Consider the following 22442-nt stretch of genomic DNA (forward strand, 5'->3'; position numbering starts at 1 on the left):
GTAATTTCTATTTTCAATTTTTGCAGAAAAATGTAGTCGGGCAAATAGCAATGAAAAAATATTCTGCCGTATGTGTTGAATTTTCGGAAGAAACCCATATGAATCTTATAGACCTACAAAGTCTTTGAGGTGATGATGTATTCAAATACTGTGGCCATTTGTAGTTACTCAGTATTGTACAGAAATGTTTGGTAGGAAAATATTAATCATTTAGGTGTTTCTGAATGGTATGATTTTTGAAAAATATGATTATAAATGTAAGTTTATGAAAGTGTATTTCAGACTAATACAGGCATTCCTTGGAATAATTTATAAGAAGTATTTATAAATATAAAATACAGTGAAAATAAATAATATGAGCTTTCAAAAATAACACATTATATTATAACCACATAAGATCAAGCTGATATTTTATAAATTAATAAATATATTACCAAAACTCATAAGTGTGTGATATACACTGTAAGACTTGTCTTTTAATAGGCACTTGCAGATAAACCCATTATTATTTTTCTTCTTAGATGCCATTTCTTCCTACCTTAACAAAAGCTTTTAGTATCTAAAAGAAAAGACTTTCCCAACGTAGTTTTTTGTTCAATGAGACTATGAATTGTTTCTGGGAGCAAAATACTCAGGAAAAATTGTTAAGAGCAAAAATGTCTTTTTCTAAGAAACTTTAGGGGCCGAGGATTTAGCTCAGTGGTTTGGTGTCCTGCCTTGCAAGCACAAGGACCGGAGCTCAATACCCGGTACCAAAAAAGTAAATGAAATTAAAATGGCCTCTGTTACTAAAATAAGTGTGACCATCAGTTTCTAGAGAAGCATATTAGAAATTCCTGATTAGATAGATATTTTATTATTTTATTATTTCTGCTAATTTCCCTCACTACTTTAACATTTAAACTATGAAAGACTGCTCTCGTGATAACTTAATCTGTCCAGAGTAAGGATACGGAATTTTTTTTAATAGTGTCCAGAGTTCTAAGAGTTTCCTTTACTAAAAGGACAAGGCTATGTTTTAATTTTTTTTTAATCACAAACTAAGTTATTTTATCTTTCAGCAGAAGAATTTGAAAGCTTCCAAATATATCTCAGGAGATTACAAAACTCAACTAAAAGTTGGCTTAACTTTAATTAACTTTTCGATATTTTTGATCTTTACATAATTTTCAATTATTCTTTTTCTCATATACACTCATTCTCAAAATGATATAAATCTATGTGGTTCCATTTCAGATAGATTATTATAAATATGACTCACATGAAACATAAAATAATGCGTTTCTCCTACATTTTAAATAAACTGTGGTTCTTCTATTTAAATAACCTAAGGTAAATTAAATAGTGAAAGTAATGTGAAGTGGCAAAACATTTTTCTTAATATTTTAAATATATTAAAATGTAAATGAAATTAAAATGCATTCAAGAATATAATGAGTGATATTTTCTGAATTTGAAAATCATTTATTACAAAAGATCTCTTAAATATGTACTCTACCTAAAAATAAGGAATTTGTTCTTTAATATTTTATAATAATTGTAAGATCATATTTTATGACAAAATAAGTGTGTCAAAAATTTAGAAAATGCATATTTGATAAACTGTGGCTTATGATGATTTTGTTACAAGCAAATCAGGGATCTTCATGTGAAAGCCAAGCATAGCATGTAGTATATAAGGCACTGCTGCTTAAACTGAAGTTAGAGAGCAGCTGGCAATGTTCCCGGAGCGGTGCCCCACCCACCAACTCCCACAGGATTCTCTGGAACTTCCACTGGCAACCCTTCACCCCTTCAGGGCCAAGACCTCCAGGCAACTCTGGTTGACATTTCCATGCTTTCCTGCAAAACTGAAGCTTAATGCCTATCCATGTGAATGCATATTATTTGAATACTGATTTATTTATGGATAAAGCTTTGACTCTAAATGTATGTTTCTATATTTATATATCACATACATAAAATATATTATATTGAATAAACCCAAATGGCATAAAATACAAAATCAAATACTGCCCTTTTTTTGATTTGTTTGCTTGCCACATGTCCATTTGGCAGGAGTGCATTGCCAATGCTTCTTTTTCATCTATTCAACCCTCTCTTCCTGCCCACTTTTTAAAAGTCAATTAGAAAAATTCACTTTACATTTGGGTTCATTAGTTTATTAATTGCCCCACTGGGAAAGTTGAGACTCTTTGGAAAGCATCCTGTATGGTGCTTTTTGCAAAATTCTTGATAATATCTGCCTTGCTATTTTAGTAAAAATATCTTAGTTTGAAGTAGATAAAAAGAATTTATTTTCAAAAATCACATATAGAATGAGAAGTAACATATTACAACATAGTAAAAAATGACAGATTTCTAAAAATCCATCTTTCAGAAAAGACTTATTAGGATGAGGTTAAGATTCACTAGCATTCATAATTGTGCTCAATTTGAAAAATGAGTATTGAGAATTCACTATGTGAACATAGGTGTTGCAAAAATTGATAGCATTAACAGGCAGTTAGTAATGATGATTAGGGGTTAATTAGTCTTCATGTCATCTAGTGAGTGTTGGATAGGTTTGGGAAATCCACCTCCGTGCAACAGCAAGGCTGGAGTAGAGGCAAAAATGGTACAGATAGCTTTGTAAAGATAATTTTATGCTACTTAAATATAGGAAGTAATGATTTATTATTGTTAATAAAATAATATAATAATAAATTTAAATACTTTATTTCTGAAAGTTTATACTATAGAAAATAAAACTCATTAAAAACTGTTTTTAAAAAAATATGAGAAAATGTAAAAATTGAATTAAAGTGTTTGAAGGTGGGGAGGGGAGGGGTGGTGAAGGGAGGGTGGGGGACAAGGGGAAAAAATGAGAACCAAGACCTGTCATGTAGAGGTACAAGATCCCAGTAATGAATGTAACTTTACTGTCTACCTAGAATGTAACAATAAATTCAATTTAAAAGAAAAAAAATAAAATAAAAACTGTTTTGGCTGGTGGTTCTTGGATTTATACAAGACATTGGGTATACATTTTGTACCTCAGAAATACAACCCATATGCACAAAAAATGCTTTGAGTCTTTATATTTTATTGTTGTGATTAATAAACATTGTACTTGGGTTAATAAGCAACATATAGTAACTAACCAGTGGAAGAAATACACACAGAAAATAATGGTTGTGATTTAAGGCAAAACATGTAATTAATGTTATTTGAGAGGGACAAGCAAGAGAAGGGACACAGCATAATTCAGATACAATGGGGATCACAAACATTTGGTAACGGTGATGGGCTGGACTGGAGATGATAGGTGCTTTTGGGATGAGGGGACCTGACATTTTCTTGTGTATATCTCCTGTGGGAAGCAAATTACAACAACGCTGCCCAGACACATGCAAGGGCAAGTGAATATTCGAAACAAATCTTTGTATGTTTAGACTTGAATTAAACGTGTTTGTTGCATGTGTTCTTTAAACCACTAATAGCCAAGTCTTTTTATTTGGGACCCCAAGATGGTAGATTTGGTTTGTGTTTGAGGTTAGTTCAATAGGTCACTCCTAAGGTAATGCTAGAACTTTTTATTTGTGTATATTACTTACTACCATTTATGCTTGTAAAGCAGATGTATTTATGGTTGTACTCCCCCCTGGCAGATATGGTACAAACGTGACTGGATTGGCCTGCACCCTAGCACTGAGCCGCCCTGACAAAACACACGCTCGATCAGAGTTGAAGGCCCCTTCCATCAGCCAAATGGATTGTAAGTGACATTTGACAAAGTGACTAATCAAAGAAGTGGTCAGTTCCCTTCAGCACAGATTCTATCCAATCAAACAGACCCTCACTGACCAAGGGAAGAAGAAATTAGAGACAAGGACCAAGAACACTCTCCACCACACTATTAAACAAGATGAACTAACGTCCAGATTCCATTCAATAGATTTTTCCCTTTAAGGTACAGTGTATGTCCTAGCATGTACGCAGAAGACGTCCATGGAGTTTGACATCCATTCACACATTAATATTATACACACTGCATTTCTTAAATTATTGGCTAGTATGCTCATTTACACTGAACAACTTCTAGTTTGGCTATTTACTTTCTGACCGATTTTCATTCTATAGTAAAGAACATTTTTAATGTAACATGCTATACAGTTATTTTAATTAAGGCAATAGAATTTTTACTGTTCAGTTAAAGAAGTCTAACACCATGCATGCTTAATACTTTTCACACATAACCAGAGATTATTTAAGAATATGTAAGTACTGGTATAGAAACAAGTAGTTAAGTTATTAACAAAATAAATGTAATAGTTGAAAATAGTCAAACATCAGCTAACATGAATTAATGATAATTATCAAAGTTTTTTAATTTCTTTACATTTTCGTATATCCATTCTGTTCTTATTGGAGTGATAATCCATTATTAGTATTCTTTATTATGGTGCTAAAATTTTCCCAGATTTGGTCTGTGAAACCTCTGTAAATTTGCCACTATTTGTCCCTGTGGCCCATTTCTGTCACTCATTGATTGTTCCCTGGCCTTCTGGGGAAACAAGATATTCTAGACTTATCTAGAGTACGATGTCTCAGCCCCAGAGTCGTGGCTTCTCAACCTTGGAAATGCCACCTAAAACCTAACATCAAAGCATTAGATGTGCTCATTGCTGCTGAAGTGTTACCGCTACAAGGCTCTCACAGGTCACAGGGGTAGGATACAAGGGATATAGATGTAAATACAGATACATAGATATTTGATGCTAATAATATCAAAAACAAAGTGACATTAGAGGTACATACAAGCTTTCCTATTTTACATATTTACAACTCTCTTCTTTAACAATAAGAAAATGCCTCCCATTACTTTCAGTATAGCTCATTTGTTCAAGCAGAAAAATACACGGAAGAGCTTTATAAAAGTCTAATTCATGACAATGTAAAAAAAAAGCCCACAACTCTACTAAACAGAGGTTTATATTTATTTATAATTCACCTTTTTAGAATATTTACATAAATGACTATGAATGGATATGGGCCTATAAAACTTTAAGTCACTGGATATACCCAATGGCTTCTATGCCCTTCCATTTTAGACATGTGCAATGTTTATTTTCCCTATGTATTTACATACAGAAAGACACACACTGAAATTTGTGAAATTAATACTACATATTGCTGCTCAAAATAAAAATATTTTTCACATTTAAAAAGGGTATATTAGGGATTTAGCTCAGTTGTTTTACCGCCCGCCTTGCAAGCACAAGGTAGTGAGTTCAATTCCCAGTACCAACAAAATAAAAGGACACATTGTACAAAGCTTGATATAGCACATACACATGTAATCTACACTTCTAGAAAGAATTTTATAGCTCTTTTTATCTCACAGATTTCCATAGATCTCTTCCAACTCAAATCCTACCCTTAAGGGAAACATTCTGATTTTAAGTCCATAGATTTCCCTTTTGTAGAAATTCATAAAAATGGAGTCATACAGCATACACCCAAGGATGATTCTTTCAAAATATATTTACATTTAATTTGAAAGGGTAATTATGTATTCAAAGAAAATATGTGAACCAGAAGCCTTTTTATATTGTAATAAAAACATCTAATAGTTTGTACTTTGTTCAACTAGAGAGCTAGTGCAGGGATCTCAGGAGGTACCAGGCTCAAAATTCAGATTGGATTCACAGGTGCCCATAGGTTAATAATGTCTATGCATAATTTCCTTCTAAAGCAGCAAATAATTTATTAAAGATAGATCTATGTGTATTTCTCATTTGTGAAGAGTATGAGATTATTTTTAGATGCAAGAGAAGAAACCCTATAAAATGTCCCACCAAGCAGACAAGTGAATCTATACATTAATAATTTTCAGACAAAAAGCAGTTTATTTCTGAAAAAAAATCAAAATCATTTTTGCAGCTTCAGAGGTTATTATACCATTCTACTTTATTAAAATTTGGTTAAAGAACTAAATTTTATATATGTTTAATAATTTTGTCAAATGATGTTCTATGCAATTACGACTGTCAACGTTCTGAGACAGAGGTGCACTCAATTGATAAATATTTCATGAGGCTTCACCACATACAATTCACAATACTAGACATTAGAGCTACAGTTGGAAGTAAGTGATATGAGCAGCTTTGGAGAAAATAAAACACAATTCTGATATGGAGAACAGGTAAAGTGAAGGCAAAACAGCTGAGAGTAAGCTGTGGCCTAGGGGATAAGAAAAGAGTAGTCATGCGAACTGCATGGGATGAGCATTCCAGGCTACAAATTTAGGAAAAAGGCTTTTCTTTCAGGAGTCCGAGTAGTTCAAACTTTCACAAGAAGGCTAGTACAACTAGAACACAGGAGCACAAGGACAAGGACGACAGCAGCATTAAGACAAATGAGACGAAGTCACAGGAGAACTAGAAAAAGTTCTGTGGACGATGGAAAGTTGTTTTTAATTAATTCTCAAGGCAAATGGGAGCTGCTAAGGAACATTAAACAAATAAATAGCATAATATGATTTATATTTTTAAAATGATGCTCTGATTGTCTGACTGAAAGTGAATTAGAACCAGAAGTGGAAGCACAGAGACAATAAGGCTGTGATACAGGCATGGTTTCTATGCACAGCTGGTGAGTTAGAGCGGACATACTCCAAATGCAACAGCTGTCAAAAAGGGAGATGACAGCAGTATGAGGATTAATGAATGAAAGAAAAAGAAACAGACACACACACATATGCACACGCACACGATGAAAGGATAAGATATACAATTGATTTTTTTGTGTAGGTAGCAGAAAATGACAAAAAACAGTGTCTACATTTCTTGGTCAAATAGCTGGAGAAAAGATGATGCCAGGTATTTGGGTGTAAGGCATGAATGGCAAAGTTTGAACATACAGGAATTGAACATTTATGACTCAATTAAGTCAAAGATACACGGTCTCTGTTCAAACAAAGGTCTAAATGAATCTACTTATAAAACTAATACCATACTTATAACATAATTGGAACTATACTTAGAAAACCGATAGACGCTGTTTGTAATGTTATATAAGGCCATGAAGAAAAAGGATCACCTAGGGAAAGGTTTCTAGCTAAAAAGCAGTGCCCTAAACCTAAGACCCACCAGTACTTCCACACCGGGCCGTGGACCACAGGGGGAAGATATGGTAAAAAAGACTTACCATACAGCCCACAATGTAAGAAGGGAGCCAGGGAGTGTGCACAATTGAAACCAAGAGAACTGACTGTTACTATAAGTGGGAGAAAATTAACTGTGTCCAATGATAGTTTGATAGTTTTCAATTTGGATGTCAGTCGTAGTAACACTGACAAGGGAACTTTTCCTGCACTGGAAGTGGAAGCCAAAATGGAGTGAATTGATAATTGATGAGTAGAGAAAATAAATTGGAGAAAGTATGTAAAAAATGATAATAAGTAGACTCAGGAAGGACAGAGAAAAATGAAATCAGTAGCTACAATAAGCATACATAGGGAATTTTGTTTCATTTTTAGATGAGAGATTTTGGTATAAATTTGACTTCTTATTGGAATTCTGCAGCACAGTAGTATTTTGTCCATGCCTATTGTTTTTATATGTAGTGCAAATCTATCCTTTTTGAGATCGAATACTGCTTACAATGTGTTAAAGGTCAAGAAATATGACATTTGTAATGCAAGAATTCACTAAGATTCAGGTAAGAGACTTTCTATCTCGGTGGCATAATAAATTTGATAATCATCTACATGATTTATTCCGGTACCATACTGCTGACAGCTACTATGTTCTCCCTCTACACCTCTTTTACTTGTGCTGATTCAAAGACCTCTTCAAATGCATCCAAGTGAAAGGTGAATGATTTACCATCTAGATTGGAAAGGCAAAAAGAAGCAAAAGCAGAAAAATGGAAGAGAGGATGCTAAAGAGAAAAGTAACATGTATTCTTCATGTACCTGGCTTCTCAAATGTAACATAAGGTCTTGAGACTTATCCATTTAACGTTTGTCTATAGTTTGCTTGTTTATTCTTGTATAACATGAAGACTATAATTTTATTTAGCCATTCTTCAGTTAATAAACACACAGTTTTTTTCAGTCTAGAGTCCATTGAGATTTATCAAGAAATCAAATAATAGCTAATGTTGGAGACAGAAAGGGGAAGAAGGAACCTTTCTACATTGTTGATGGGAGTGTAAACCAGTACCACCATTATGTAAATCAGTATAGCAATGGCCCAAAAGTTAAAAGTGGAGGGCTGGGGATTTGGCTTAGTGGTTCGACCACCTGCCTCACAAGCGCAAGAGCCCGAGTTTGATCCCCAGTACCAAACAGAAAAAGTTAAAACTAAAAATTTCATTCAATCCAGCTATTTCCCTTTTATGTATATTTGAAAAAGAGTTAAAGATATCATACTTCAGTGACACACACATGCCTATGTTTACAGGAGCATTAGAAGCAGCCTATATGTCCACCAACTGATGAACGGATGAAATGTGTAATTTATGCACAGTGAAGTACTACTCAGCCACAAAGAATAAACTTGAGTCATATGGAGGAAAACGGATGCACTCTGAGACAGCAAAGTTAAGTGAAATAAATCAGACACAAGCTTAAATACTTAGTGGCTTCTCTTATATGAGAAAACCAAAATACAGATTCTCTGGTGTGAATAAACTATAATAGTACATAAGATCCTAATGAGATAATTGACATTGTGAAATGGGAAGAAAAGGACTAAAGGTGCAGGGAAGGTGGGATGGGTAGGGGAAGGGTAATAAGGGAAAAGAAAAAATGTGAGAAAATGAAAAGATGGAAATAAAGTGGTTGTAAATGGGGAGGAGAGGAGCGGGGTGAAGGCAGGGCAGGGACAAGTGGAAAACATGAGAACAAAGACCTGTCATGTAGAGGTACAAGATCCCACCACTGAATGTAATTGTACTGTATACCTAAAATGTACCAATAAACTCAATTAAAAAAAAGAAAACCAAAATATAAATGAAGAGCAAAATAAAAGATACATGATAAGAAGTCTAAAGGTAGATCTTTCTGACATTGGAAGGGGAATCAAAGAGGTGGTGGGGGGATTTTTAAAAAATGAATTAAGATGTACTATGTACCCATACCAACTCCCTATTAGGAATGTAGTCACTATGTACTGCTAACATATGCTAACAAAACTAAAATAAAATAAAAGTAATCACATCAATTAGAGCAATATGGAGTTTTGTTGTTCCCGGCTTGATTACTCTTGGTAAATTTTAACCATCATGATGAGTTTGACAAATATTTCAATATGATTTTAACTTCTGCATCATTTTTGAGGTTAGTTTTATAAAAAGAAACTCTCTAGATGATTATAATATACATGTGCATTTGAAACTACTAATTCAACCTCTTTACCATGGAACAGAAGAACCACACCTGAAGATCTTACAGACACATTTGTGCTGGGAGCTCAGGAAGTATTGAGAAATCGGGAGGAGGTAGCGTAAATTAAGCGCAATTTAAGAATAAAATGCTGTTCTGGAAAAGAGAAACGGCTCATTAAAGATGACACAGTCAAAGATCAGAGGCCAGGATCAGTGCTGAAGTTCCTAACGTGAATATCAAAGCAAGGATGACATAAGGACAATTCTTGGCCATAATGTATTATGTCCAATATTGAGAGAGGGAAGTCTGAGCTAGGTTGTTTATCCCCAGAATGTCATCAAGATTTCAGCAAGAAGGGAGGAGTTTTAATAGGAGAGAGTGGGGAGGATGAACATTTGGAGCAGAGACACGTAGACTATCTCCTAGGTATAAGAGGAATTTAAGGAAAAATTTTGAGGGCTTCATGGAGTGGTTTTCTAAATATACATCTAGGTTTCAGTAAAATCAAGAAGGTAAAAAGACTAAGGGCATTTGCTGAAAGCAGGCTAGAAATTCCATATAGCAGTTGAAAGCAAGTCAGTGGGGAATGGCAGGCAGATTGAATCATTTCAAGGTTAGAACAGACAGCATTGTTCTGGAGATCCTGGCTCGAGGGGGTTAGAGGGAGCCTTGTGCATCTGGGGGTATCTCAGTTGGTGGTATGCAACCGCACCTTGGGGTTGGCTCTAATGGTCCTTCCTTAAAGGAGAAACTCAAGTTCAGTACTGCATTCCCGTGAGATTTTCCTTGCTATGTGGAACTTTTTTCTTGGACCTAGCTCAGAGGTATTGCAGAATTGGGAAAAGGTTTCTTTGGATGAAAAAAAAACACAACTTTTTTTCTAGTCAACTAAATTTTGAAACGGCAAACAATTGCTAAATACCACCTTTAAATATTCTTTTTGAAACTATTTGATGAGAACATTTTAATTTTAGTTTAGCTTAACCATATTTTCTAAAATACTTGTTTACAAAACATTGAAGGAATGGCTTCCATTCAACTCTGTATAGATAATACTGTAAATGCTTTATAGATAGATATAGATAGATAGATAGATAGATAGATAGATAGATAGATATTGTTAAGAAACTGTCTACTTGACGTACTTCATATTTTAACCTATGTAGCTGGATTCCTTTGACCCCATAATAAGTTCAGTCACTACAACTCCAACAGAGAAAATCTAAAGAACAGTACTTAAATACCTATCATGTCTCAATAGCAACTCTAAATCTGTATTCTAACCCAAGTTCAATTACTGAGCTCCTGGACTGTTCACGTAATTGTCCCCAACTCACAAAATTGCAAGTGCACTCTTTACTGACAGCCTTAGAACAAGTCATGTTAACCAGCCCTTCTGTACGGAAACTTAGCCTTACTTCCTTATAATTGCAGTTTTTAAAATTTTCTCCTTATTTTTTTCTGACAGAATAGTCATAGATCATTTGTTGTATATAGAATCTCAATTCATTTCACAGACCAATTTCTGCAAAGCAGGGTCTCTTCTTATCTCTTGCAGTTGATTTCATGCATTTGCTACCATGCTCCGTGTGTCTGGACCACGTCCTCTCCTGTACTTCCCCAACCTCTGGCCCTGAGCATCACTTTGAAAGGTAGTTACTGCCTATCAATATTTACTTCAGCAAATAACTACAGCAGATCAGGAAAAGGAGTTAAGGGAGAAAACATGTTATACTTCTCTGAGCTTCAGGAGATGTACTAACCATTACAAAGAAAATTGGAGCTAAGTTTTGTTTTGCTGTTTTTATCTTTTTTTTTTATTAGGGGAGGGATAATCATGATGATGTCAGAGAATTCATCTCCAGAGAGATATTCTGCTGTTACAGGGGTTTCTCTGTCAATTGATATTTACCTGAATTGCCTTCATTCAACCTGGATATTTCTGAGCATGAATTCAAAAGGAAGCATTTCCTACCCTCTAAACACAGGCTTACTATGAGCTGGACATAAACTGGCAGGTCCAACTGCTCTCTGCTTGTCAGAATTCTGACTCAAAGACCCAAATTTCTCATTCTTAAATCATGACTGTTTTATATTCTTCGGCAAACTTGAAAACAAGTAATAATTTTTTTAATCTGAGATGCAAAATCAGTGTGATATCGTTGGCCTTTGCAATGCAGATATGATATTAAGGGAAGAAGACTTTAGAACCTAGTGTGTTGACAGTGACTGAGGGAATATCCTGCTGGTATATTTTTCAGGCATTGCTAAGTACCTATATACAAGTGAAAGTTTCACCCTTGAACACAGTAAATGTATAGATAAATACCAAATGAGGATAATTGTTTAAGTTCAAAATCATCTCAACATTAATAATAAATTTTTAAGCAGTCGCCCAAGTTATTTTTCCTCTATTTGTCCATCTGATTTTAATCCATAAGGGTCAGTTAGCTCAATCCTGTCTTACTCATGTCCTCACTTTCCATTTAAATAGTATTCTGTTGGCTTCAATCCTCAGGCAGAATGCAGCTTAAGGACCTCGGTAGCTTATGTGTCAGTGTCTGCTCTACGGTCACCCTCAAAACACACAGGTACCATGGTCACTAAACCCCAGAGTGCTGCAAAAGGAGACATCAGCTTCCCCTCCATGAAGATCATGACCTGCCCTTTCTACACCAGTCTTCAGTACAGACACGGAGTTATAATGATTTAAAATGAGGGCCTTATGCTCATACTTGACTGTGTTTGTTCTATTTTGTAGATGGAAACCTTTTAAAAAATGATTTAACTTCTTTAAGATTCAACTTTGTAAAGCTTGCAATGTTCTTTTGTATATGACCATGTGACTTCTCTGCTTGTAATGCATTGAGAGGTCCCCATTGCCTATAGAGGAATATCTAGACCTTGTTGCAGAGCATGCACCACTTTTTAAACTGTACTAGTCACAGAGCCAGGGATTTATCAGTACTTCAGGCACCTGCCTCGCAAGCACAAGGTTCAGAATTTGATCCTTGGTACCAAAAAACAACACACACACACACACGCACACACACACACACACACACACACACACACGTCACCCTTTCAACCCACAGTCATGCTTCAGCTAGGGTCAGTCACTACCAATGTTTTGCTGTGCGAACTTAAATAAGTTCTTAGTGTTGATGAACTTTCTAGAGACTGAGTCCCCAAACCTCAATCCAAAGCCAACTTATTTATTGTAAAGTATCAGCACTGTAATTAAATCTGAACACTGAAGTTTTGGCTAAGGTAAAAACAACTCGTACATCAACCTCTTTTGTCTCAAAACGAAAACACTGCACACGTCCTTGCACATGTCCCACGCTTTGCCATCGCTTGGCGCAGCCCTTCTGTACCCCTCTTTCCACATCTATGAAATAGATGATTCCTATACCCAGAGGCTCCTCAGCTTATGATGAAGTTACGGTCTTACAAACAAATAGTGAAATGAAATTATGCTAAGTTTAAAATGCATTTAATATACCTAATCTCCTGAACATCATGACTTGGCAACAATATACACTGACTGTATTAATGTATTTACTCTTGAAATTGCATCGCTAACTAGGAGTACAACTCACTCTTCCTGCCTAGCATTTTGAGAGAGTATTACACCATAATTCACTACTCATGGAAATTATCAAAATTCAAAATTATGGTTTCTATTGAATGCATATCAACTGTGCACCATCATAAATTATAAAATATAGATTAAAGCACGGTAAGCCAGAAATGATCAAAACTCTATTTGTTATTATGTTTAGAATAATGCATGGTCCAAATAAATTCTCAAGAAATGTTAGCTATTTTATTTTTCTTACGTTTGTTACCTTTTCATATTTGTGGCAGGCATTGGCCAAAGATGGCCCCTAGGCATACATAAGAGGATAAGGTCTAGTTCCTACTATTAGAAAGAAACAATACATAACTGTGTGTAAATGTGGAAACTCATGCAGGAGCATAGGCTAATGAGAAGCAATACTATTGGTTTCTACAGGAGTGTGAGAATTTCCAGGGAGTGGCACGATCCTTGGGAGACTGAGGGCATCCGAGCCTGGGAGTCCATTTGTTCAAGGCTCATTAGAGTTTGTGGACTTCTCATTTGCAAGGGCCCAGGCTACACTGCCAACCAACGAGGACCATCAGGGAGACCTTGGGAAGCAGTGCTTAACTGAGCTGTCTGAGCTCAGTCACAGCCTTATGAGGCCTGATAAAGCCTGTGAGCAGAACTGAGTGCCGTCCTTGAGTCGGACCTGCATCAACAAACCCAACCTCATCCCTTGGTAATAGCTCCTTGACCCTTTGCAGCTCCGTCTGCCTTTAGGGTTGTCCACCCTGACCTGCTCTCTCCATCTAAATAGTTGCCATTCTTTATTTTCCCAATAACTGGAATAAATATTTAACTTAGGTGAAATACACTGATGGAGAAGCTGGATGAAGACATGCAGGGCTAAGGTGCTCTCCTGATGTTCATTTTAAAGCCTATCTTAAAAATGCACATAAGCAGTTCTTTGTCCCTAGGCAGTTTAATTCTTCACTGAAGGCCTCAGCCCAAAATATCTTTTCTGTGAAACAATTTTCCCAGCCTTCTACCCCCAACCTCAGATCAACTCTTGCTTTTTATAATACGAATTACAAATGCTTTCATCTAAGTAACCTATGGATTTTCCAGCTGCGGGGATAACTTCTCATTCTTGGATTTGCTGACACAGGGCAGTACAAGCATATCTGAAAGAAATATGGTATTGTTTTTCTGTCCTATTAAAAACATTAGAGAAAAATGGCATCTCCTTTGTTATGCATTGCATTATATATTGTGTGACTTGAAAACAGCAAGTTTTATTTTGGCATACAAATAAAATGCCAGCTCCTCTATAAAATGAACAATGAACTCACTAAAAACTAAAGGGGTGAATACTATCAACTAAGGAATGGTATTTTTCTGTTCTTTGTCTTAATGTATGTGACAAAAACAAACATTAAAAATGATGATGTCTCAATCCATATATAATGTACCTGCATTTCTTACATTATAATTGTATCTTAATCTAAACATTTTTCTCCTCTCTGTAATAAAGTGTTCTGTCAAATTCACAGCTGGCTAAAGGAGATTTTGCAAAACTTGGTGTCTACGTAGATTTATTGTAAGCTAAAATGTCAATATTCATATGGCTCCCCTTCATTACTTTCCTAGTGAGTCGAACTGTGTACAGTGTAGTTTTTTGTTTTTTTGTTTTTTTTTTTCAAAAAGTCTCCAAATGGTGCCGGAGTCAGCAACACAGCACCTGTTAATCACCATGGAGCCAGTTCAGTTTCTAACAGGCAGGGTTTATGTCAGGCAAACCCAAGGTGAAGAGGATGGATGCAGAATCTGTGGATACAGCCGAGCACTCACCTCTGGCAGATCGTGTGTGCAAGGCTCTGGGGATGTGAGGCCACACTGCCAGAAGCCATGGTGGGCATGCGGGCTGCATGTCCTTAATTGGGTGCACGTGCTCCAGAACCGCTGTGCCTGATTAGAACTGTGTGGGCTGATCAGCCCTGGGACGGACAGTGGTACTTCCCGGGAAGAACATATGGACAGTGCAGATGTTCAAGGGTGGCTTCACCCCGTGTGCAGCTAGCAATCCTCTTTGAAGAATTGTCATGCCCTCTCTTGAGCAACTACACGCGGGAAGGGTCCAAGTAAAACTGCTCTCAGAAAAAGAGTCTAATAGATTCTCGGTCTGGGGATGAGGCATTATGACTTTACACTTATATTTCCTTCGGGCACAGGACACAGTTGCTATGTCTGAAAGAGATTATGCTGAAAATACTGTATACCAGACATAATCAAATATCCTCCCGATGATAGCTACCATTAAAGTAATCCAAATGGACCAGCTCATATAATTTATCAATATTCATTTTTATCACATGTTCGTGCATTAATTAAAAGTTTATGAAGCATCTACAGCAGATGAAATATATTAAAGGGAGAATAGACCTAAACAAGCAGAAAAAAATGAAGGCCACATAGGAACTCATTTACTTACAGAGGACACAGTGTAACGTGGGGAAAGGTAATCTGGATGTTAGCTAATTAGTCCCAATTTGTCCAGTAATTAGCTGTTCGTAGGACTTCGTTTTCTCACCCAGAGTTAGCTATATTCAAGCATGTGACTACAAATGTCCTTTCCAACCCTAAAAGAATGTGACTTTATATGCCTTGGCTTCCTTATCGTGCTGTTAATCTACGCATTCAATTATCCATTCAAGACTCTCAGAACCTAACCTGTACCACGGACTGTTCATGAGGTCCCTGTGGTAATAGACACCCACGGTTGCATTTAGGTGTAATAAAAAAAAAGAAATAAACAATACGGTGTGAAGGAGTTATCAGGGCTACCAGAAAAGCAAAATGAAATAAATATAGAGCCTTAGTTAATTAATTTAGCTGAGATAGTCAAAATATATACCGCTATCACATTTTTGTGGAAATATACCAAAATAAACATCACACTAACAAAGTAACCAGATCTTTTTAGATAGTGATAAAGCCCTCCCTCAAAAAAGACACAAAACAAATCAACATTTGTTCTCAAATATTTAAAAAACAAGTTTGTTCTATCTTTTCAAAAGATGAGAGTGTATAGGTCACTGTGGACATGAATTGGCCTCAACTGTGCTCCATGCACCCTTTTTTACTGCAGTCTATGATGAAAGAGAAAGCCGAATAAGGGGCACGCCATGCATGAAGTCATAAAGGGGGGCATGAGCTCAATGTACCCTATTCTTATACTTAGTTCTGTTTTGATGTGATGTCCGTCAAAATGTTCTGTTAGCAAGTGCGAGTTGAAGATAAAACCTTTTTTTTTTTTTAGAGGGAGGATGTAACACGGAAATCTTAAATTTTTTTTCAATAATACTTTTACTAAGATTCCAATAGATTTGTTTAAAAAAATTTAAGGACTACACAGTCAAATTTATCATATAAAATGTTAGTCTGGTTAATATTCCCTTGGAGATCTCCCCCATCCAGACATTTCTATCAACTTATTTCTGTCCAGATTTTTTATGATCTAGGGTATCCTGTCAATGTTTCTTATGTGACATTAGGTTTGCTAGATCCCTAATTTTTAAAAATGAAATCTTGTGTCAAAAGTTCATCACTTAGGATGTGTTAAATTTTGTTTTTATAAATGCAGCCCCAAATTGGCTGAACTATCTTTACTATATCCACATTTAAGGTGCATTTGCTAATTGTACCCAGAAAACACATAGAAAATTGTATTTAGAAATTTAAAAAGGAATTATAGATAATTGGAAATACAAGTTTTGGCAAAATTAACAAAGTCAAAATTTTAACTAATAGCTAATTTAAAATGACTCCTTGTGTCCCCTTTTTAATTTTTTTCTATACTTCATTATTTTATCAAAGTATAAATTTTCTGCTAGTCTGGAAGTACTCAGTCATATTAAAATACTTAAAGTTGATACTTTGTTTCTTACTTTAAGTGTAATAATGTGTTCGTGAAAAAAATTAAGTAAACAATTCTTGTTGAGTGCAGAATTCTTGATTGAATTTGCAAAATAAAAATATTTGTGCTACTTAAGTGATTATAATGACTATACATTAACAAGAATAATATCTTTCTTAGTTACACAGTTTCCACAAGTAATAGGCAAATTGTCTATGGTCCATATTACTTCCAGTGTCGCAGGTAAATCCAAACTGACCCTTGCAAAGGGAACTAATAATGTCTACTAAAACAAATTTATTTTTGAGAGAATAAGTTTTCTAAGAATAAAAGTTACCAGGTTATTTGTACCAATTATTAAACCATGCTTTCCTTCAGACCTCCATATAAAATCATGTCCATGGGGGGAGTGCTGTACATTGCATTAGAACATGAGGATAAATTAAACTTAGAAAATAATCACCGAGTTCAATATTTTCAAGGTGTGAAAGTTCAAGAATGAAAGAAATAATTTCAATTTTAAAAGTTTCAAATATTTGAAGTATAATAATTATATATTGATAGTTTTAATATTTCTTTTTTTCTCTTTGAGTTGATTGGTACATTTTAGGTATACGGTACAGTTACATTCATCATTGGGATCTTGTACCTTTACATGGCAGGCCTTGGTTCTCATTTTTCCCCATACCCCTGCCCTCCCTAATATTTATTCATTTTTATACTGATTCTCAGAACAGATAGGATCAATAAGAAGAATATGGGATTAGGAAAATATCTGGTAAACCAGTGAGCCCATGATGAGTAGTTAAGGTGCTATCGTTCCTGGTACAGAGTTTGAGAATGCCTGTTCAGTGTCTTCAGTGCTTTCAGATGGTTACTCGTTCTTTTATAGAAGGAATGTTTTCTTCCTCACCTCCAACCCGTTGAAAGCAGGGGAGTCAAACAGCAGGTGTCGACAAAACCAATTTGCCATGGTTCTAAGAGTCTCCAAAAAGAGTTCTTGCAAGGTCTGCCAACAATTTGAGCTTCTATCTGTGCTTTATCATGGCCATTCTCAGGGCCACATCTGTAGCAAGCAATTTTGAGTGAGAAAATAATTTCTTCTTTTGGAAAAAAACAAATCGAGCTTCTGTCCTCCACTTTGTGAGTCCTATGTTGTAGAGATCCTGAATTTTTATACTCCTCTGAGGACAGTTGTTCTATTTCTGCTGTTGTTTTTACATATACTTAACATGGCTAAATTTGTACTGAAAAAAAAAAAATCTGACTCCTCAGGAATAGCAAGAGTTAAAAATCTCAGTGTAGCTTTTGCTCTACCTGGATTGTTCGGATTCCCCCATCATACATAAGTGGTTCGAAAGATCAGCCAGAGACACGGGTAGGGTTTCTCTGCAGAATATATGTTTCTTCCTCATTTGCTTTATGGGATTTACCTATCGATTTTTGTGTTTGTAACTTACTCAAACTTTGTTTCTACTTCTTCAAATTATCAAAAGAAAGATACTTTACCAAAATATTCAAGGTATTTCACCACAAGGTGCTCAAACTAAAAGCCTTGACAATGGAAATTTTGGTCAACTACATTCCTGTCCTCCAGACGTCAGTTCCTTCTCAGTATCAGCCTTTTTAAAATTAGTCCACATTTATAGTACACAAAGTTTACAAACATCCTGGGGAGTGGTCAATGGATGTACTGCACCTTGTTTCTTTTCCTTTTTTTTAAATCCCCTTCCCCCTCCCTACCTCCTTCTTTAATTCTCTTATCCTAACTTTCATTCTTATTGATTATCATCAATCTTATCTCATATTTTGGCATATAGTGTTTGCATCCATTGAGGTTATTGTACATGGCATATCTTTATTCTGTTTATGTCTCCTTTCGCTCTCCTCAGCTCTTGCCTTTTTCCCTTGGATCACTTCCCTATTCCAAGAGATTCATCAACTTTTCTCCTTCTTTCCATCCTTTCTTTATTTGTAATTTGCCCCACACAAATAAGTTCCCATATGGTATCTAAGCTTGTGTGCTTATTTCACTCAACATTGTATTTTCCAGGTGCATCCATTTTCCTACAAGTTTCTCAAAGTTTTCATTCTTTATACCCAAGTGGTATTCCATTATATAAAGATAAATAAACATTTTCTTAATCAAATTGTCTGTTGAAGGGTATACAGGCTGCTTCCAGGATTTAGCTAACACAATTTGTGCTGTGATATCTATATCTATATCTATATCTATATCTATATCTATATCTATATCTATATTGGTATGTATGTATCACTGTAGTCTCAAGCTCTTTCGGAAAGAACCTTAGAAAGGGGATACTGAGTCATATGAAATTTCTAATTTCAGTTCTTTGAGAAATCTCCACACTGATTTCCGTCATGGTTACACTAGTTTACAGTGCCACTGATTATGCAAGAGGGTCCCTTTCTGCAACACAACCTTCCCAGTGTTTGTTACTATTTGATTCCTTAATGATTGCCATTCTTTCCAGAGTAAGATGGAATCTAAGCATTGTTTTAATGTGCATTTCTCCAATGGCCAGAGAGGTTGATTTTTTTTCATATATTTAGTGATCATTTGTATTTCTTCCTCTTTGAAGTATCTGTTCATTTATCTTAAGCACTTCTTGATTGGGTCTCTAATAGACAATGGTTTAATTTTTTTGAGTTCTTTATATATTCTAGATATTACTCCTTTGAGGAGTAACTGGCAAAATTTTTTCTCATTCTGTAGGTTGTTTCTTTACTCAGTCTCTTTTATGGTTCTCTGGTTTCACATTTCAAGAGTTTACTATCTGTGAAAGAATCAGGTGCTGAAACAGAATAAAAAATTCTGCTCTTTGCAAGAAAAATCCAACTCATACAAAGGAGAAAATTATAAAGATCTGAGCAGAAATCAATGCAATAGCGAACAATAAAAACCAGTGAATTAAAGAGTTGGTTTTCGAAAGAATAAATAAAATTGATAAACCTTTAGCCAGACTTGTCAAAAAAAGGAAAGAAAATGCTCAGATCTATTCAATTAGTAATGATAAAAATGAAGTCACAACAGATCCAGAAGAAATCCAGGGGATCATCAATACCTATTTCAAGAAACTGTACTCTAATAAAATGGAAAATTCAAAAGAAATGGACAGATTTCTTGATACTTAATGAATTACCAAAGTTGAACGAAGAAAGTTAAAAAATTCTAAAACCTCCAATTATAATTAGTGAAATTAAAAATATAATTAAAAGTTTACCAAGAAAGAGAAGCCCAGGTCCTGATGGATTCACTGCTGAACTCTATAAGACATTTAGAGAATAACTATTGCCACTACTCTTTAAACTTTTCAACGAAATTGAAAGGGAAGCAATACTTCAAATTTCACTCCTGGAAACAAGTTTTATTTTGATCCTGAAACCAGGGAAAGACCCAAACAAAAAAAAGAGAACTACAGGCCAATCTCATTAATGAATACAGATGCAAAAATCCTCAATAACATACTGTTAAACAGAATACAGAGGGTCATCAAGAAGATCATATATCCTGACCAAGTTGGATTTATTCCAGGGATTCAAAGATGGTTCAACATATGTAAATCAGTAAGTGTAATACACTATATTAACAGAGTCAAGGACAAAAACCATATGATCATCTCAATAGATGCAGAAAATACATTTGACAAAATTCAACACACGCTCATAGTAAAAGAAAAAAAATGAAGAAAATTGGTATAGATGGTCTCTATCGCAACTTGATAAAGCCTATCTGTGTAAATCCAACAGCCAACATCATATTAAATGGTCAAAAACTGAAAACTTTCACGTTTAAATCAGGAACAAGATGAGGATGCCTACTATCACCACTCCTGTTCAATATAGTTCTGGAAACATTAGCCATAGCAATTAGACAAGAGAAAGAAATTAAAGCAATAAAGAGGAAAGGAATCACCACTCCTGTTCAATATAGTTCTGGAAACATTAGCCATAGCAATTAGACAAGAGAAAGAAATTAAAGCAATAAAGAAAGGAAAGGAAGAAGTTAAACTGTCATTATTTGCTAATGATCTGATACTCTACATTGAAGACCAAAAAAAAAAAAAAAAAACAAAAACTAAAGGTTTCTAGACTTAATTGAAAATTTTAGCAGAGTAGCTAGATACAATATCAACACTCAAAAATCAACAGCCTTCTTATACACAAATAACAGACTCACTGAGAGAGAAATTAGGGAAACAATTCCTTTCACAATAGGAATAGCATCCATAAAAATGAAGTTTCTATGACTCAATCTAACAAAAAAAGCAAAAAACCTCTACACTGAAAATTACAGCATTCTGACAAAAGAGACTGAAGAGGATATAAGAAAATTGAAAGATACTCCTGCTTCTGGGTAAGAAGACTCAATATAGTGAAAATGGCCACACTACTGAAACTGCTATATAGATTCAATGCAAACCCGACTGAAATTCCAACAGTAATTCCATCACAGGACTAGAGAAAATAATCAAAAAATTCATTTGTAATCCGAAGAGATCTACAATAGCAAAAGCCATTCTAAGCAACAGAAACATGGCAGGGTCTATCATAATCTCCAACTTGAAACTGCACTACAAAGCCGCTGTGATAAAAAAGAGCATGGTACTGGCAAAGAAATAGACCTGAGGATCCGTGGAACAGAGTGGAAGACACAAAAACAACTCCAGATGTAGTCAGCTACCTCATCTTTGCCAAAAGAGCCAAAAACCCTCAATGGAGGCAAGATAGCCTGTTTAATAAATGGTGTTGGAAAAACTCGATTTCAATCTGCCAAAGATTAAAATTAAATATTTTCACCATGCACTAAACTAAAATCCATGTGGATTAAAAAACATTAAACTTTCTGGAAGATAAGTTAGACAGAACTCTCGAAGACAATGGCATAAGAAAAGACTTTATGAACAAATCCTCAGTAGCATGGGAACTAGCATGAAGAATCAACAACTGGGATCTCATCTTATTAAAAACTTCTGCACTGCAAAAGAAACCATCAACAGAGCTAAGAGACTAGATGCATTGTGGGGAAAAAATTTACCAGCTGTTCCTCAGACAAAGGACTATTATCTAGAATATACAAAGAACTCAAAAAAATCAGGTCTCCCAAATATAAAGACCTGATTCATAAATGGGCATCCAAAATGAACAGATATTTCTCAGACAAAGAAGTAAAAGCAGAAAATAAATATATGAAAAAATGTTCCACAGCACTGGTCATTCGAGAGATGCAGATGAAAACAAAATTAAGATTCCACTTCACCCCACAAAGAATGGCTGCTATCAAGAAATCAACCAATAACAAATATTGTCAGGACTGTATGGAGAAAGAAACTGTCCTCCACTGTTGTTGGGAGTGCAGACTAGTGCAACTACTGTGGAAATCCCTGTGGAGATACCTCAAAGAGCTGGGACTAGAGGTTCTATTTGACTCAGCTAACCTGTTTCTGGATATCTTTCCAAAATAATTAAAAGAATCATACCACAGTGATCTATGTGTACCAATGTTTATAGCGGCACAGTTTATAATAGGTAAAACTTGGAAACAGCCCAATTGCCCATCAGTT

At 35.2% G+C, this 22442-nt stretch overlaps 1 protein-coding gene across 2 annotated transcripts in view; it reads right to left on the minus strand.

The window, feature by feature from the left end:
- Sgcz (sarcoglycan zeta) overlaps nt 1-22442 on the minus strand; it is an 871344-nt gene that overhangs the window by 691672 nt on the left and 157230 nt on the right. The window lies entirely within an intron of this gene.

The sequence above is a fragment of the Fukomys damarensis genome, unplaced genomic scaffold, assembly GCF_012274545.1.
Source record: "Fukomys damarensis isolate Sample0158 unplaced genomic scaffold, DMR_v1.0_HiC HiC_scaffold_18, whole genome shotgun sequence".
Classification (NCBI taxonomy): Eukaryota; Metazoa; Chordata; class Mammalia; order Rodentia; family Bathyergidae; genus Fukomys; species Fukomys damarensis.